Source organism: Salvelinus alpinus, chromosome 1, assembly GCF_045679555.1.
Source record: "Salvelinus alpinus chromosome 1, SLU_Salpinus.1, whole genome shotgun sequence".
NCBI lineage: Eukaryota > Metazoa > Chordata > Actinopteri > Salmoniformes > Salmonidae > Salvelinus > Salvelinus alpinus.
Window position 1 is genome coordinate 36,835,388 of NC_092086.1, and position 20,169 is coordinate 36,855,556.

Genomic DNA, 20,169 nt, shown 5'->3' on the forward strand with positions numbered 1-20,169 from the left:
TTATTAAGAGTTTCTCCCACAAATGCTGACAGCCTCACACTGCCAAATGAAAGGTTTTTGAGCACACACACAATGACAATGACATGCACACGTTTCTTTCTTGTGCCGCAACATCCATACACTTTGCTGTCGTGGCTCAGTGCATGGATACCGTGAGATCAAAGATTTTACAGATCGTATGAGATGCTTTAGCGGTGGACTGCAGGGGTCTGACATCCCCTGCCACGGAGACAGAGGTACGGAGCAATGGAGGAGAGAGAGAAAGGAAGAGAGGGAAGAAGAATGAGAGAGCGAGAATCCAAATGAAAGGCTGCCAAGCAAAAATGAGGTAGAGTATCTGTACACTGAAAAGCAATACAAAGCAGACATAATGAAAGAAGATGAGAGCTACATTGGCAATGTGTGAGAGAAGTAAGCACAGCATACATCAAGCTTTTATTTCTGAAATGGGCAGAAGAATATAGATTTAAGTAAATTTAAGTTTAAGTAAAAATGCCTCACAAGAATCACAATATCAAACAATTACTCTGATCAGAATTGGATCAGAGGCCAACAGAGTAATGTTTTATTTAGGGATGTGCCAAATGGACATTTTTTCTTAACGTTTAAACTGCCATGTTTGGGGGGGGGTGGTTCCGTTTAAAACAATAAGAAAAAAAAAACTCCACATTTATTCATAATGCAAATGAAATGGTCCTATTACAGATGTATGACCGTTAGGGCCGGGCAATGAAGTTCTATCTACCGCGACCCTTTACACACACAGAACGCAGTACAGTAACATGTCCATAATTGATCACTTTGACAATTTAAAAAAAGTGCCGCATCAGCAGCGTATGTACCTTTTCAGACACTAAAATTCTGCTCCAGCATAGAACGTTCAATTGTTTCCCTGACAACAAACGTTGCTGATTGATGTGCTGCTGTGTCGTTTACGCTGTTTTTTATGGTAGGGTAGCTAGAAGTGCTTTCTTTCTATTAAATGTCTTCGTAAGTCGCGATAACTAACATACTTTAAAGTACTTTTTTTTGTCAGAGCACAGGCAGCAGGCATGCTAGGATTGAAAGTTCTAGTCGCCTAGTGATGGAAGGTAGTCCCGCTTCGGCATTACTTTACAGACAAGTAAAATGGCGTTCATGTCTCCAGAGAAGGTTTCTTGTCGGCGTTTTAAAAGCCGTAGTGTAGCCTTCCCTAACATGCTGACCAGACCGGACACATTGCGTGCGCGAGCGTTGCAATATAAATTTAGAAATCCATTTTATTCAATTATTGCGCGCCAACGAGCGTCTGCGACGCCAAGGGCTAAAATAGACCTCATTCCTATTTCTGACGCAGATCGCGCTGCAAGTCCTGCCTCTCCCATCTCCTCATTGGTTTATAGAAGCAGGTACCCACGTGCCATCTCCTCATTGGTTATACCCACGTGGATGATTGAAAGACGAACTGTTTTGCCGGTAGTCGTGGTAATACAATTAAAGTTTAGATGCGATCCCAATATAAGTTAAACGATGACAAAGCCTGGAAGGTGGAGAGATGACTAGAAACGATTTGTTTTGATATTTAAACCTGCGTGTCGTGATCGCATTTGGTGTGGGGGGGGGCAAAATACATTTATGCACAATGGCGCACGCGCACAGCCGGTTTGGGTTCCGTGTAACAGACAAACAAGCATGTCGTAACCAAGGCACTTTCAAGAGGACACATATCATTATATCTGAAAAGGGTAATCAATACAGGCTACACCAGTAGCCTACTGTGATTTCATATGAGACAGAAACACCCCTACCCACTAATCAACTAAGAGAAGCCTACCCCGTGCAAGACTGGCCCGAAGATACTGTATACCGCCAACACCAGTGCCATGAATAGCCTAAGCGAGGATATTCTACATGCAACAGACCAAAGACTGAACACACACTTGGGTCATTAGCGAAGAGAAAGAGCAGGCAGGCCAGCATGAGGGAGAGAGAGGGGCAGGCAGGCCAGCATGAGGGAGAGAGAGGCAGGCAGAACCGTACACGGCTTGGTAATCTGCATCTCGCAATGTCTTAATTGTCTTCCATGCCTCGCGAATTCGCCAAAGTAGCCTAAAGTTCACCTCTTCCTCTGAGTTTATTTAAATTACACTACCTTCTGTAGGCCTTTATAGCCATAGTCAGGCTATAAAATTGGGATTTTTTATTTATTTTTAAGTGTGATAACTGCACTGTGACTTTAATATGTGGGGTGGGGGTTCGGTTAGGGATTTCTCTTAACGTTAAGGATCCCAACTTCATTTAAATGTTCACACCCCTAGTTTTATTAATGTACAGAAATAAAAAATCCTACATGTCAAAATGTAGGTGATATGCATATTGGCTACAGCTTCATGTCCAAACCGATGCCGACAAGAGGTGCCAAAAAATGTGGCCAAACTTTAATGAGACTTAATTACAAAAATATAGTGATGATTGACAAATATAATGAAGGATAATTAACATGAGCATCTAAAGGCTTCTGTCGACATACTGGAGGCACGGTTCCTTCAGATCAAATGGTCACAAGAGAGTGAAGGACAGTCACCCACCTTAAATCTGAGCGGGGGCGGTTCGCATTTTAAAACTATTTAACCGTAAACATAATTGTTTAAAACCTGGACATTTAATGTAATTTTATGAAGCATGTACCTTGTTTCAAAGTAACCTAGCATAGCCAAAATACAACCATAGAAATGTTGAGGGAATTATTTTATTAACACTTAATACGCCATTGAAAACAGCATGATTCTCATGTTCTACTGGTTTTCAAATCAACATTATTTTATTGTCCAACAGCATAATCCTAGTCATATTAGTAAGCCATGCTAGATAATGCATCTTTAGATCTCCCCTTCATTTTTACATGAACCCACTGGTGCATGCGGTGCGCTTTTGAGGAAGATCTTTTCCTGCTAATTGCATTGGGGAACATTCGCGCATAGCCTACAGCCATGTGCGCATTGTTGAGCTTATAATATAAAGAAATAAAACTATCAACATTTTAAGCTAAACGGTCTGATCTGTTGCATCAGCCTCATTGGTTTAAAAAAATATGATGTGCAGTGGTTGGATGAATTTTAAAACAGTCCGTTTTAAAACATATACATTTATCATCATCACAGGGACAACGGGACTCCCTTAATGTCGAGCCCTGTAGGGAAAAGTATTTTGATGTAATTCTAACGTTGCACTATTTTATAGGCTACCAAGGGTGGCTAACCATCCTCCAGGAGAGCCTTAAAGGGGCAGTGTTGTATTTTGAGACAGGCTCGACTACTCAAAGAGTGTAGCATACATTTTGGTCTGATTCTCTATGGTAAAAATAGATAGTAATGCATGGGTCCTTGATCATACAATGACGTGCAAATGGTGTTAGTGGCATGACAAGCAAAAAGTTAATGTCTAGCCCTGCCACTCCATATTCCCTTCACAAGATCTCCACAGCGATGTCAGCTCTGCCTCATGAATATTCATCCACTTCATTAACACACAAGTGGGGAAACATTTTGCATGAGCCTGAAATTATTTGGAGAGATGGGAGGGAGAGAAAAGGAATAAAATACAGATGGGACAGATGCTAGAGAAAGAGGAGAGAGTCCACTAGTAGAGACAGACAACACAACTCTTTACTGAACCTCAAGAGTACCAGAAAGTTGTCCTACATTGTTCCACGATCCAGCAGCCCCCTCTCCCCCAATTCCAAACTCAGATAAGGCTCTCTAAAAGCAGGAGCAAAGGCAAGGACATCAGGCTGGGAATTACATGCCAGTTTACCTTGGAAATCCTCCAGGAACAAAGGCAACAAACAGCTGCAATTTCTCTGCTCATGTCTGGCTGCACACACAATGAACTGCTAAGTGCAGCGTGGAGGAAGCCACAGAGCAATCTGCTGTCATTCTACTGCCATTCAGCCAGAGAAGAGAGTCTGCAACCTGGTGTTGTTTTTCCAAGCTGCCCCCACAAATACACACACGTGTACAAAGAATGTAAGTTTCCTACACATAGGTTATGCAAACCCACTCCCACAACAAATAAACTCAAATCCACTTAGCCACAGACACACACTGACAACCCTACACACAAACAAGATTATTTTTTCTTTATGCTGTAATGCCAGTGAATCTCTTAAGAGAGACGGCCATAGGGGAAATCTCCATTCTCTAGTGATGTCCTCAGAGACCCAGTGAGACAGCACACTATATTACCCAGCTAACTTCTTTGATGACTGAAAAAGTGGGCCGCTTTGGGGAAGCGATAAGACAAAGTCAGTCGGCACCCAAAAACTTTGTCCGGCCTTGTCCCCAGCTTTTTAAGGGCTGCAGAGCGAGGGCCTCGGACAAAAACACCCAACTATAATTGGAACACGGCCCAGGAATCAATACTGCTGCTCGAGTAACGGTCCTCAGCCAGAGCCATTTCATATTATACCCGCCATACCTGTTTCTGACAAAAAAACAAAAAGAAACTCAATTTCAGAATGGTATGAACTATCGATTTCACTACCGCAATCCTCTTCCACCCCCAACATCACCTCTCTCTCCCCCCCCCCCATCTCACTCGCTCTCTCTATACCTCCGCCTCACCTACTACATAACTCCTTTTCTCGTTCCATCTTATCTAAATTTGTTCATCTTTTTATCTCCATCTTTACACAACACTCCTCACTCCACCTGCATTAAACCCGTTGCTTTCACTCCCAATTTACCAGACCATAGTTTAGTATCTCCCTCTGTAAAGTCTCACTCTTATCTTTCTCCCTCCATCCATGTCTGGGCATCTCTTTGTATAATTTCACCTTTGACCTTGAATTTGCACAGCGCTTAAACCCTGTCTCACCCAACCCTCAGAGATACTACCCCTAGATGGGTGATTCATTCCCCAAATACCAAACAGCCATATGGAAATTACCTTTGAATTCAATTGGCCTCGCATCACAACAGCAAGATGGTCTACTGCTGCTTTCCAAGCTCAAATGGCAGTAAATACCAGCACGATTAGATCTGACTTTGGGGCCACGGCTGCTTCTAAATCACTGCATTGTCATTGATATTCAGATAGCTTCCCGGGGTCAGCGGCAAGGCTACTCGGCCAGGGAGAAGTAGGCCTCTAGCCCCCAGACCAGGCAGGCCTCCAGCCCACAACTCTCCACACCCAGCCAGCCAGACGCTCACTAAGCTAAACCGCCACCAGCACAGCAGCACATTTAAATACATCTAAATGGCAGATGGAATGAGCTGTGCCCGGTTTCCCGATACCGATGGAATTTACACTTACGAGTGTTTTAACAATGCATCTTTCCTATAACGGCCAAAGATGTAATACACGTTTCCCAAAACAACATCCAGAGAGGTACCTAAGTCCGTTGTAGGAGCATGTGTCGATACTGATAGGCTGGAAAGAAAAGCAGTGCTGTTCTCGGATCAGCTTTCTCCATTAAAAATCTTGCCTTAACATTAGAATGATTTCAGAATACTGACGACGGATCAGAACTTAGACAAAAGTTACCACCCAAGGCTGCAAATATTGAGGCGTCTTATTCTAATGCTTACCTAATAAAAATGCACTAAGTCACCGATTGGCACATCATTGCGCATGTTAGGCTACACATCATGAAATATATTGAGGCAAATTAGAGAAATTAGCAAAATAGAACCATTGATTGAACATGAAATGTATTTCTATATGATATGAGGCCTATAGCTTATTGTTTATATTTGAATGCAGTTCTCAGTTTTCATTTGAATAACCTTTTTAAACATAGCTTGTAATTAATTGCAAAGACATTGACAACTCTGTATTTGTAGTTATCGGCAGTCACAGAGAGACAGATAAACCATTTGATTCTGTTTAGCGGAGATCTTCTGTGTTTAAAATGACGTGGGAGGGCATCTAACGGCGCACTTAGCTGTTCTACGAGTGGCCTGAGGCAAGCATTAAATTCCAAGCATTTTCAAGTGCAACGTTAATAATGGTGGTTTGCGGAAAAAGCTTGGATTTAACTTCTTACGCCTGAGATCGGCTGAGATCCCGTTAACGGGATCGACTTGACAACAGCCAGTGAAAGCGCAGGGCACCAAATTCAAATAGAAATCTCATAATTACAATTCCTCAAACATACAAGTATTATACACCATTTTAAAGATAAACTTGTTGTTAATCCCACCAGAGTGTCCGATTTCAAAAAGGCTTTACGACGAAAGCGTACCACGCGATTATGTTACTGTTAGGTCAGTACCGAGTCACAGAAAAACACAGCCATTTTTCCAGCCAAAGAGAGGAGTCACAAAAAGCAGAAATAGAGATAAAATGATTCACTAACCTTTGATGATCTTCATCAGATGACACTCATAGGACTTCATGCATGTTTTGTTCGATAAAGTTCATATTCATATCCAAAAATCTTAGTTTACATTGGCACGTTGTGTTCAGTAATGTTTTGCCTCCAAAACATCCGGTGATTTTGCAGAGAGCCACATCAATTTACAGACATACTCATAATAAACATTTATAAAAAGATACAAGTGCTTTACATGGAACTTTAGATAAACTTCTCCTTAGTGCAACCGCTGTGTCAGATTTCCCAAAAAACTTTACGGAAAAAGCACACCATACAATAATCTGAGTACGGCGCTCAGACACAAAAACAAGCCATACAGGTACCCGCCATGTTGTGGAGTCAACAAGTCAGAAATAGCATTATAAATATTCACTTACCTTTGATGATCTTCATCAGATGACACTCATAGGACTTCATGCATGTTTTGTTCGATAAAGTTCATATTCATATCCAAAAATCTTAGTTTACATTGGCACGTTGTGTTCAGTAATGTTTTGCCTCCAAAACATCCGGTGATTTTGCAGAGAGCCACATCAATTTACAGACATACTCATAATAAACATTTATAAAAAGATACAAGTGCTTTACATGGAACTTTAGATAAACTTCTCCTTAGTGCAACCGCTGTGTCAGATTTCCCAAAAAACTTTACGGAAAAAGCACACCATACAATAATCTGAGTACGGCGCTCAGACACAAAAACAAGCCATACAGGTACCCGCCATGTTGTGGAGTCAACAAGTCAGAAATAGCATTATAAATATTCACTTACCTTTGATGATCTTCATCAGATGACACTCATAGGACTTCATGCATGTTTTGTTCGATAAAGTTCATATTCATATCCAAAAATCTTAGTTTACATTGGCACGTTGTGTTCAGTAATGTTTTGCCTCCAAAACATCCGGTGATTTTGCAGAGAGCCACATCAATTTACAGACATACTCATAATAAACATTTATAAAAAGATACAAGTGCTTTACATGGAACTTTAGATAAACTTCTCCTTAGTGCAACCGCTGTGTCAGATTTCCCAAAAAACTTTACGGAAAAAGCACACCATACAATAATCTGAGTACGGCGCTCAGACACAAAAACAAGCCATACAGGTACCCGCCATGTTGTGGAGTCAACAAGTCAGAAATAGCATTATAAATATTCACTTACCTTTGATGATCTTCATCAGAATGCATTCCCAGGAATCCCAGTTCCACAATAAATGTTTTATGTCCAAATCAATCAAATTTATTTTATATAGCCCTTCGTACATCAGCTAATATCTCAAAGTGCTGTACAGAAACCCAGCCTAAAACCCCAAACAGCAAGCAATACAGGTGTAGAAGCAAGGTGGCTAGGAAAAACTCCCTAGAAAAGCCAAAACCTAGGAAGAAACCTAGAGAAGAACCAGGCTATGAGGGGTGGCCAGTCCTCTTCTGGCTGTGCCGGGTGGAGATTATAACAGAACATGGCCAAGATGTTCAAATGTTCATAAATGACCAGCATGGTCAAATAATAATAATCACAGAAGTTATCGAGGGTGTAGCAAGTCAGCACCTCAGGAGTAAATGTCAGTTGGCTTTTCATAGCCGATCATTAAGAGTATCTCTACCGCTCCTGCGGTCTCTAGAGAGTTGAAAACAGCAGGTTTACCTCCAAATACCTCCTTTTTGTTCACGCGTTTAGTTAAAAAATCCAAATTCGCGCAGGCCAGACGAAAAGTCAAAAAATTCCATTACAGTTCGTAGAAACATGTTAAACGATGTATAGAATCAATCGTTATGATGTTTTTAACATAAATCTTCAATAATGTTTCAACCAGAGAATTCCTTTGTCTTTAGAAACTAAAAGGAACACAGCTACCTCTCACGGGGGTGCGCCTGAGTGAGCTCGTGGCACTCTGCCAGACCCCTGACTCAATCAGCTCTCATTCCCTCATCCTTCACAGTGGAAGCATCAAACAAGGTTCTAAATACTGTTGACATCTAGTGGAAGCCTTAGGAAGTGCAATATGACCCCATAGACACTGTATATTGGATAGGCAAACCTACAAACCTCAGATTTTCCACTTCCTGGTTGGATTTTTTCTCAGGTTTTTGCCTGCCATATGAGTTATGTTATACTCACAGACATCATTCAAACAGTTTTAGAAACTTCAGAGTGTTTTCTATCCAAATCTACTAATAATATGCATATCTTAGCTTCTGGGCCTGAGTAGCAGGCAGGTTACTCTGGGCACCTTATTCATCCAAGCTACTCAATACTGCCCCCAGCCATAAGAAGTTAACAATGCTCCTACGAAGGCTCTAACGATGAACTTAGCCTTATGATGCTTTTGGGAAACAGGCCCTGGGTTTGTGTTTCACTTTAAAATGGATGCCATAATGTAATGGAAGAGCAGCAGGCTTGGTGTTAGTCTGGCTGAAAAATGGCCTGGCATCTCTTTAAGGTGACTAAAAACATCCACTTCGTCTGTGTCACTCCTGCTCCTATCCTGTTATTGGAATGCAGGAACGAGCAGTGGAAAACCATTAGATACCGCCACTGTCTGCATCAGTCACACAAAATACATTTCATCCCACACATCCAAAACAGCCAATAGCACAGGCAGGCGTTTGCGACCCCAATCCATATTTCAATTTCCAACCTCTCAGCAAACTAATTCAATAGTTGTTGCATTCCCTCACAAGTAATCAGCATTGTGAGAAATGGGCTTCTTCTAAAGCTGCACCTGTAGTGTCACAGTGATTCACACACATTTACTGGAGCTGCACACACACACCTATTACCACCATTATCCACATATATACTTAACACAGGTGGAAAGACACAGTTACACAACTAAACTGCCTGGATGCACACTCCGGTGCTCTTCTCCTCATAGCTCTGTGGCCATGTGGAAGCTGAAGCAGGCGGGTATTAGCGACAAATTTAGGAGCTTAAACAGCGACAGCTTTACGATGCCTGAGCGGCCTCTACCACTCCATTGCTGTCAGATTACATTAGCTTGCCCTCCGCCATGCATTGGCTGTTATTCCTAGCAGTTACAGAAGCACCTCGCGTAAATAAAACAAAGTGTTCTGTCCTATGGATGGTGAGGAGGGCCGGGGGATGGTGTGTAGAGTGCATCTCCGCTAAATCGAGTGCTGTCCAATTTAACATATCATAACATAGAATGGATGGAGTTGGCTGGGAAGTGATGGCTGGCTAGGAGTTTGTGTGCAGTGAAACGACTAGGTAGGCATTGCAGTACCGGTAACTTTTGAAGTGTTCCATCGCCAATCATTGTCATGAAGGTATTGTGCAACGGAAAAGTCTTTTACCATTTTGGCCTAATCACTGATTACAGCCTGACTTTAACTACGGAACAATGGAACCCTGTGCCTGCTCTGAGGATCCTTTCCCGTCAACGCAGTCTGGAAGCATGTACAAAATTTGTCTTCATACAGAGAAGCACATTCCTGTTGACAACCACAGGGTTTTCCTTACCGTTATGAGATGGCTGTCTCTCAGCACAGCCACACTGACTGGTGAGGCCAGCATGTCAAATCAAGGTAAGTACTCCAGTCAGACAAGTACTCCACTCACACCAAAATGACTTTCTCAGTTAAACAGCTGCCAAGATGAAGTCTCTGCACTCAAGCCACAACTAAACACCTGTCTGTCTTCAGACTTTCACAGGCCCCATTTTCCTCATCAATAGAGCCAAAACTCTCACTTACACTGAAATAGTGTAGGCCTATCAGTTTTGAGGTGTCTGTTGGAGCAGGTGTGTGGCAGGTGAATGAGTACTTCTAGTGCAGCTCCTTGAGGGCAGCTTTTAGGACTGGGACTGTAGTGGGTGTCCCAGTTGTTGTTATCTATGCTGTCTCAGAGCATACCTCACTAAACCACTCAGATGCTCAACTAAACTCCAACATTGCTCCCTCAGTTTCAACCTGCATGTGTTTACAATCTGGAAAAATGCTGAAGGACCACACAAGAATGATTGAGATTTCCCACAGCACTTCATGTACTAAAACTAATCTTGCGTCAACATTTTATTTGGTTAAATATCAGCTGTGCCCCAAAACGCCCACTTAAAAAACATCTGCCACTGGAATTCTCTCTGTCTGTGCGTGGTTAACCATATTGACAATTTCACAGTTTGCTCATCTTTAGGCAGGACCTTATTCTGCAATGCAGCAACCCCTCAGCCTGGCTCTTCACATTCTCTATGGAGCTCAGTTTCTGGCGAAGGACACTGTGCTGCACAACTCATGCAAACAAATACGGGAGACAAGTGATGGTCACTATTTGGCAGGATACAGGCAGTTGTGGGATGGTGGCTTCAGAGCAAATTGTGGGTTCATAATGTGGAAGGGAAAAAAATGCTTTTACTGAAGCACAGGGCCCCTGTGAGAATTACTCATGTATTCATTTCTAGGAATAACCCACCTCTTTCCCGCACACCAACTGCATAAAATGAATCTCTCCTTCACAAATGGTCAAGCTAAAACCAGCTGTCAAACCATTGTCAGACAAGCGCGAGGCAGCGTAGATTGGCTAGCTAACTAGCTCAGCTGGCTAAACAACTAGCTAGCAAGCTGGCTAAGTAGGAAACTACAACAAGTAGTTTCCTACATTTTAGCACGATTAGCTAATGTTTGGTAGACGATTTGTCAGGGCTTACTTCCAACGAGCTAGCTACCCGTCTGCTGGCTAGTTAACTAGCTAGCGAGCTAACGTTAGCTAGCTAAGTGTAGCTTGCTATCTCGAAAGTCAACAGTCGAGATTGTTGAGAAGGTAAAATAGATAGATACAAGTTGGCTAAGTGCCTTCCGTATTCCTGTTAGATACCAAACTCACACGTTCACTGGTGTTTGGTCTCAGAATGAAAGCAAGTACAAGCAAAGTTTAGAATTTTTTCAAAGCGATGTTTCCTTTTGTTTTAAAACTCACCTTTTTTCAGTATGTTCCACGACAGGATAGGATTTTTTTTTGTCAGCACTGGCACTTTACATCCGGGTTATGCCTGTGACGAAAGCATGCACGCCCATGGCAATGTTTTGGTAAGCACGCGCGCTTTGTTATTTTAGCTAAATACTTTATTCATGAATGTACATGTCTTATTAATACATTTATTCATGTAAATATAAGAGTCAAAAACCTCTGTTTATTCTTTTTGAGAATTAAATTGAACATTAAATAAACACAATTCATTCTTCTCATAGCAACAACACAAAACTATCAAGACACGCTATTTTTATAATGTATTGTCTATATTCCCCTCACTGTCGTTTGTAATTGTTTTTCTATATATTTTGAATTGGTTTAAAATAAAGTATAAATTATATATATAATTGCCATATTGTGATAGGACAGTCAGTATGTGAAAAAGCCTGATAATACAGTCTTCTTCTTCCTCTTCTTCTTCTTCTTCTTCTTCAATAAAATTACATAACAGGGGGTACCGGTCCGAGTCAATATGCTGGGATACAGATTAGTCGAGGTCATTTGTACATGTAGGTAGGGGTAAAGTGACTATGCATAAATAATAAACAGTGAAGAAGCAGCAGTGTAAAAACAGTGTAAATAGTCAGGGGAGTCATTTTATTAATTGTTCAGCAGTCTTATGGCTTGGGGTAGAAGCTGTTAAGGAGCCTTTTGGACCTAGACTTGGCGCTCCGGTACCGCTTGTTGTGCGGTAGCAGAGAGAACAGTCTATGACTTGGGTGACTGGAGTCTTTGACAATTTTTGGGGCCTTCCTCTGACACCGCCAAGTATATAGGTCCTGGATGGCAGGAATCTTGGACCCAGTGATGTATTGGGCCGTATGCACTGCCCTCTGTAGCACCTTACGGTCAGATTCTGAGCAGTTGCCATATCAAGAGGTGATACAACCGGTCCGGATGCTCTCGATGGCCCAGTTGTAGAAATTTTGGGATCTGCGGACAAATGCCAAATCTTTTCAGTCTCCGAAGGGAGAAAAGGTGTTGTTGTGCCCTCTTCACGACTGTCGTGGTGTGTTTGGACCATGATAGTTTGTTGGTGATGTGGACACCAAGGAACTTGAAATTCTCGACCCGCTCCACTACAGCCCCATCAATGTTAATGGGGGCCTGTTCAGCCATCCTTTTCCTGTAGTCCACGATCATCTCCTTCGTCTTCCTCACATTGAGGGAGAGGTTGTTATCCTGGCACCACACTGCCAGGTATCTGACCTCCTCCCTATAGGCTGTCTCATCGTTGTCTGTGATCAGGCCAGCCACTGTTGTGTCGTCAGCAAACTTAATGATGGTGTTGGAGTCGTGCTTAGCCACGCAGTCGTGGGTGAACATGGAGTACAGGAGAGGGCTAAGCATGCACCCCTGAGGGGCCCCCATATGGAGGATCAGTGGGGCAGATATGTTGTTGCCTACCATTTACCACCTGGAAGCAGCCAGTCAGGAAGTCCAGGATCCAGTTGCAAAGGGAGGTATTTAGTCCCAGGGTCCTTAGCTTAGCGATGAGCTTTGTGGGCATTATGGTCTTGAACGATGAGCTGAAGTCAATGAACAGCATTCTCACATAGGTGTTCCTTTTGTCCAGGTGGGAAAGGGCAGTGTGGAGTGCGATTGAGATTGCGTAATCTGTGGATCTGTTGGGGCGGTATGCGAATTGGAGTGGGTCTAGGGTTTCCGGGATGATGGTGTTGATGTGAACCATGACCAGCCTTTCAAAGCACTTCATGGCTACCGACGTGAGTGCTATGGGGCGGTAGTCATTTTGTCTTACCTTCGCATTCTTGGGCACAGGGACCATGGTGGTCTGCTTGAAACATGTAGGTATTACAGAGTCGGTCAGGGAGAGATTGAAAATGTCAGTGAAGACACTTGCCAGTTGGTCCACGCAAGCTCTGAGTACAAGCCCTGGTAATCCGTCTGGCCCCGCGGCCTTGTGAATGATGACCTGTTTAAAAGTCTTGTTCACATCAGCTACGGAGAGCATGATCACACAGTCGTCCGGAACAGCTGGTGCTCTCATACATGCTTCAGTGTTGCTTGCCTCGAAGCAAGCATAAAAGTAATTGAGCTCATCTCGTAGACTCGCGTCACTGGGCAGCTTGCGACTGGGTTTCCCTTTGTAGTCCGTAGTAGTTTGCAAGCCCTGCCACGTCAGAGCCGGTGTAGTAGGATTCAATCTTAGTCCTGTATTGACGCTTTGCCTGTTTGATGGTTGTCTGAGGGCATAGCGGGATTTATTATAAGTGTCCGGATTAGTGTTCCGCTCCTTGAAAGCAGCAGCTCTAGCCTTTAGCTCGGTGTGGATGTTGCCTGTAATCCGTGGCTTCTTGTTGGGATATGTATGTACGGTCACTGTGTGGGCGATGTTGTCGATGCACTTATTGATGAAGCCGGTGACTGAGGTGGTTTACTTCTCAATGCCATTGGATGAATTTCGGAACATATTCCAGTCTGTGCTACCAAAATAGTCCTGTAGCGTAGCATCCGCGTCATCTGACCACTTCCGCACTGAGCGAGTCACTGGTACTTCCTGCTTTAGTTTTTGCTTGTAAGCAGGAATCAGGAGGATAGAGTTATGGTTTTGCCAAATGGAGGGCGAGGGAGAGCTTTGTATGCATCTCTGTGTGTGGAGTAGAGGTGGTCTTGAGTTTTCCTTTCCTCTGGTTGCACATGTGACATGCTGGTAGAAATGAGGTAAAATAGATAGATATAAGTTTGCCTCCATTAAAGTACCCAGGCGCTAGGAGCTCTGCTTCTGGATGAGCATTTTCTTGTTTGCTTATGGACTTATACAGCTCGTTGTGCCAGCATCGGTTTGTGGTGGTAAATAGATGGCTACAAAAAAGATAGATGAAATCTCTCTAGGTAGATAGGGTGGTCTACAGCTTATCATGAGGTACTCCACCTCAGGCAAGCAATACCTCAAGACTTCTTTAATATTAGACATTACGCACCAGCTGTTATTGACAAATAGACACACACCCCTGCCCCTCGTCTTACCAGATGTAGCTTCTCTATCCTGCCGATGCACCGAAAACCCAGCCAACTCTATATTATCCGTGTCGTTGTTCAGCCATGGCTCGGTGAAACATAAGATATTACAGTTTTTAATGTCCCGTTGGTAGGATAGTCTTGACCGTAGATAATCCAGTTTGTTTGCTAGTGATTGCACATTGGCCAACAGAACCGATGGTGGTGGCGATTTACTCACTAACCTACGAATCCTCACAAGGCACCCCGACCTTCGCCCCCTGTATTTTTTCTTCACGCGAATGATAGGGATTTGGGCCTGGTCTCCAGGAAGCAGTATATCCTTTGCGTCTGACTGATTAAATAAAACCCTTTGTCCAGTTCTAGGTGAGAAATCACTGTGTTGATGTCCAGAAGCAATTTTTGGTCATTAGAGACAGTAGCAGCAACTTTATTTAAAAAAACATTTATTTCACCTTTATTTAACCAGGTAGGCCAGTTGAGAACAAGTTCTCATTTACAACTGCAACCTGGTCAAGATAAAGCAAAGCAGTGCGACAAAAACAACAACACAGAGTTACACATAAACAAATGTACAGTCAATAACACAAAATAAAAGAAAAATAGAAAAATCTATGCACAGTGTGTGCAAATGTAGAAGAGTAGGGAGGTAGGCAATAAATAGGCCCAGAGGCAAAAATAATTACAATTTAGCATTAATACTGGAGTGATAGATGTGCAGATTATGAATGTGCAAGTAGAGATACTGGGGTGCAAAAAAGCAAGAGAGTAAGTAATAATATGGGGGTGAGGTAGTAACTTTATGTACAAAATAAGTTACAAACAATGCAAAAAAACGAACAAAATAGCACAGTTGGTTAGGAGCCTGTAAAACGGCAGCCATCCCCTCCGGCACCATTATAAGAACATTGTAAGAACATGCAACAATTTCAAAGATTTTACTGAGTTACAGTTCATATAAGGAAATCAATCAATTGAAATGATTTCATTAGGCCCTAATCTATGGGTTTCACATGAATGGGAATACAGATATGCATCTGTTGGTCACACCATTTGCCTCATGCAGCGCAGCACATCTCCATCGCATAGAGTTTATCAGCCTGTTGATTGTGGCCTGTGAAATGTTGTCCCACTCCTCTTCAGTGGCTGTGTGAAGTTGCTGGATATTTGCAGGAACTGTAAAAAGCTGTCGTACATGTCGATCCAAAGCATCCTAAACATGCTCAATGGGTGACATGTCTAGTGAATATGCAGGCCATGGAAGAACTGGTACATTTTCAGCTTCCAAAAATTGTTTTCAGATAATTGCGACATGGGACCGTGTATTATCATGCTGAAACAAGATGTTATGGTGGCAGATAAATGGCACGACAATGGGCCTCAGGATCTCCTCGGTATCTCTGTGCATTGAAATTGCCATTGATAAAATACGATTGTGTTCGTTGTCCATAGCTTATGCCTGCCCATACCATAACCCCACCGTGGGGTACACTGTTCACAACATTGACATCAGCAAACCGCTCGCCCACACATGCCATACCCCATGTCTGCCATCTGCCCGGTACAGTTGAAACCAGGATTCATCCGTGAAGAGCACACTTCTCCAGTGTGCCAGTGGCCATCGAAGGTGAGCATTTGCCCTGTTGAGGATGATGAGCACGCAGATGAGCTTCCCTGAGATGGTTTCTGACAGTTTGTGCAGAAATTCTTCAGTTGTGCAAACCCACAGTTTCATCAGCTGTACGGGTGGCTCGTCTCAGACGATCCCGCAGGTGAAAAAGCCGGATGTGGAGGTCCTGGGCTGGCGTGGTTACACGTGGTCTACTGTTATGAGGCCGGTTGGACATACTGTCAAATTGACATTGGAGGCAGCTTATGGTACAGAAATGAACATTCAATTCTCTGGCAGCAGTTCTTGTCATGTTTTGTCTTTGATCATCATGTCTTGTCCCTGTGCTTCCCTCTGCTGGTCTTATTAGGTTCTTTCCCTCTTTCTATCCCTCTCTCTCCCCCTCCCTCTCTCCCTCTCTCGCTCTCTCTCTCTATCGTTCCGTTCCTGCTCCCAGCTGTTTCTCATTCTCCTAACTACCTCATTTACTCTTTCACACCTGTCCCCTATTTTGCCCTCTGATTAGAGTCCCTATTTCTCCCTCTGTTTTCCGCTTCTGTCCTTGTCGGATTCTTGTTTGATGTTTGCTGTTCTGTGTCCTTGTTCCGCCCTGTCGTGTTTTTGCCTTCTTCAGATGCTGCGTGTGAGCAGGTGTCTATGTCAGCTACGGCCTGTGCCTTCCTGAAGCGACCTGCAGTCTGTGGTCGCGTCTCCAGTCGTTCCTCTCTACTGACGAGAGGATTTCAGTTTCCTGTTTTGGATTTTCCTATGATAATATCCAGGAGTATCATTGTTTGTTTAAGACTGGATTAAAGACTCTGTTTCTCTTAAGTCGCTTTTGGGTCCTCATTCACCAGCATAACAGAAGAATCCGACCAAGAATGGACCCAGCGACTACGGATTCTCGCAACACTGCCGTCGAGTTCCAGGGAGCAATGCTCGGCAGACACGAGCAGGAATTGTTTGCTGCTCGTCATGCCGTTGAGACCCTGGCCGCTCAGGTCTCCGATCTCTCAGGACAGTTTCAGAGTCTTCGTCTCGTGCCACCAGCTACTTCCTGGTCTTCCGAGTCTCCGGAACCTAGGGTTAATAACCCACCATGTTACTCTGGGCAGCCCACTGAGTGTCGCTCCTTTCTCACCCAGTGTGATATTGTGTTCTCTCTCCAGCCCAACACATACTCAAGAGAGAGAGCTCGGATCGCTTACGTCATATCACTCCTTACTGGTCGGGCTCGGGAGTGGGGCACAGCTATCTGGGAGGCAAGGGCTGAGTGTTCTAACGTTTATCAGAACTTTAAAGAGGAGATGATACGGGTTTTTGATCGTTCAGTTTTTGGGAAGGAGGCTTCCAGGGCCCTGGCTTCCCTATGTCAAGGTGATCGATCCATAACGGATTACTCTATAGAGTTTCGCACTCTTGCTGCATCCAGTGACTGGAACGAGCCGGCGTTGCTCGCTCGTTTTCTGGAGGGACTCCACGCTGAGGTTAAGGATGAGATTCTCTCCCGGGAGGTTCCTTCCAGCGTGGACTCTTTGATTGCACTCGCCATCCGCATAGAACGACGGGTAGATCTTCGTCACCGAGCTCGTGGAAGAGAGCTCGCGTTAACGGTGTTTCCCCTCTCCGCATCTCAACTATCTCCTCCCACCGGCTCAGAGACTGAGCCCATGCAGCTGGGAGGTATTCGCATCTCGACTAAGGAGAGGGAACGGAGAATCACCAACCGCCTTTGCCTCTATTGCGGTTCTGCTGGACATTTTGTCATGTCATGTCCAGTAAAAGCCAGAGCTCACCAGTAAGCGGAGGGCTACTGGTGAGCGCTACTACTCAGGTCTCTCCATCAAGATCCTGTACTACCTTGTCGGTCCATCTACGCTGGACCGGTTCGGCTGCTTCCTGCAGTGCCTTGATAGACTCTGGGGCTGAGGGTTGTTTTATGGACGAAGCATGGGCTCGGAAACATGACATTCCTCTCAGACAGTTAGGGAAGCCCACGCCCATGTTCGCCTTAGATGGTAGTCTTCTCCCCAGTATCAGATGTGAGACACTACCTTTAACCCTCACAGTATCTGGTAACCACAGTGAGACCATTTCCTTTTTGATTTTTCGTTCACCTTTTACACCTGTTGTTTTGGGTCATCCCTGGCTAGTATGTCATAATCCTTCTATTAATTGGTCTAGTAATTCTATCCTATCCTGGAACGTTTCTTGTCATGTGAAGTGTTTAATGTCTGCTATCCCTCCTGTTTCTTCTGTCCCCTCTACTCAGGAGGAACCTGGTGATTTGACAGGAGTGCCGGAGGAATATCATGATCTGCGCACGGTCTTCAGTCGGTCCAGAGCCAACTCTCTTCCTCCTCACCGGTCGTATGATTGTTGTATTGATCTCCTTCCGGGGACCACTCCCCCTCGGGGTAGACTATACTCTCTGTCGGCTCCCGAACGTAAGGCTCTCGAGGATTATCTGTCTGTTTCTCTCGACGCCGGTACCGTGGTGCCTTCTTCCTCTCCCGCCGGAGCGGGGTTTTTTTTTGTTAAGAAGAAGGACGGTACTCTGCGCCCCTGCGTGGATTATCGAGGGCTGAATGACATAACGGTTAAGAATCGTTATCCGCTTCCCCTTATGTCGTCAGCCTTCGAGATTCTGCAGGGAGCCAGGTTCTTTACTAAGTTGGACCTTCGTAACGCTTACCATCTCGTGCGCATCAGAGAGGGGGACGAGTGGAAAACGGCGTTTAACACTCCGTTAGGGCATTTTGAATACCGGGTTCTGCCGTTCGGTCTCGCTAATGCTCCAGCTGTCTTTCAGGCATTAGTTAATGATGTACTGAGAGACATGCTGAACATCTTTGTTTTCGTTTACCTTGACGATATCCTGATTTTTTCACCGTCACTCGAGATTCATGTTCAGCACGTTCGACGTGTACTCCAGCGCCTTTTAGAGAATTGTCTCTACGTGAAGGCTGAGAAGTGCGCCTTTCATGTCTCCTCTGTCACATTTCTCGGTTCTGTTATTTCCGCTGAAGGCATTCAGATGGATCCCGCTAAGGTCCAGGCTGTCAGCGATTGGCCCGTTCCTAAGTCACGTGTCGAGTTGCAACGCTTTCTCGGTTTCGCTAATTTCTATCGGCGTTTCATTCGTAATTTCGGTCAAGTGGCTGCCCCTCTCACAGCTCTGACTTCTGTCAAGACTTGCTTTAAGTGGTCCGGTTCCGCCCAGGGAGCTTTTGATCTCCTCAAGAAGCGTTTTACTTCCGCTCCTATCCTTGTTACTCCTGACGTCACTAAACAATTCATTGTCGAGGTTGACGCTTCAGAGGTGGGCGTGGGAGCCATTCTGTCCCAGCGCTTCCTTTCTGACGATAAGGTCCATCCTTGCGCTTACTTTTCTCATCGCCTGTCGCCATCGGAACGCAACTATGATGTGGGTAACCGCGAACTGCTCGCCATCCGCTTAGCCATAGGCGAATGGCGACAGTGGTTGGAGGGGGCGACCGTCCCTTTTGTCGTTTGGACTGACCATAAGAACCTTGAGTACATCCGTTCTGCCAAACGACTTAATGCACGTCAAGCTCGTTGGGCGTTGTTTTTCGCTCGTTTCGAGTTCGTGATTTCCTATCGCCCGGGAAATAAGAACACCAAGCCTGATGCCTTATCCCGTCTCTTTAGTTCTTCTGTGGCTTCTACCGACCCCGAGGGGATTCTCCCTGAAGGGCGTGTTGTCGGGTTGACTGTCTGGGGAATTGAGAGACAGGTAAAGCAAGCACTCACTCACACTGCGTCGCCGCGCGCTTGTCCTAGTAACCTTCTGTTCGTTCCTGTCTCTACTCGTCTGGCTGTTCTTCAGTGGGCTCACTCTGCCAAGTTAGCTGGCCACCCCGGCGTTCGGGGTACGCTTGCTTCTATTCGCCAGCGGTTTTGGTGGCCTACTCAGGAGCGTGACACGCGCCGTTTCGTGGCTGCTTGTTCGGACTGCGCGCAGACTAAGTCAGGTAACTCTCCTCCTGCCGGTCGTCTCAGACCGCTTCCCATTCCTTCTCGACCATGGTCTCACATCGCCTTAGACTTTATTACCGGTCTGCCTTCGTCTGCGGGGAAGACTGTGATTCTTACGGTTATCGATAGGTTCTCTAAGGCGGCACATTTCATTCCCCTCGCTAAGCTTCCTTCCGCTAAGGAGACGGCACAAATCATCATTGAGAATGTGTTCAGAATTCATGGTCTCCCG

General features: G+C 44.5%; 1 protein-coding gene across 1 annotated transcript in view; it reads right to left on the minus strand.

Moving 5' to 3' along the window:
* Window positions 1-11,390, minus strand: part of LOC139574656 (speckle-type POZ protein) — a 150,711-nt gene extending 139,321 nt beyond the window's left edge. Inside the window, exon 1 of the mRNA XM_071399423.1 lies at window positions 11,294-11,390. The gene's annotated coding sequence lies outside the window, so the exon portion shown is untranslated. The remainder of the gene's footprint in view (window positions 1-11,293) is intronic.
* Between the last annotated feature and the right edge of the window lie 8,779 nt (window positions 11,391-20,169).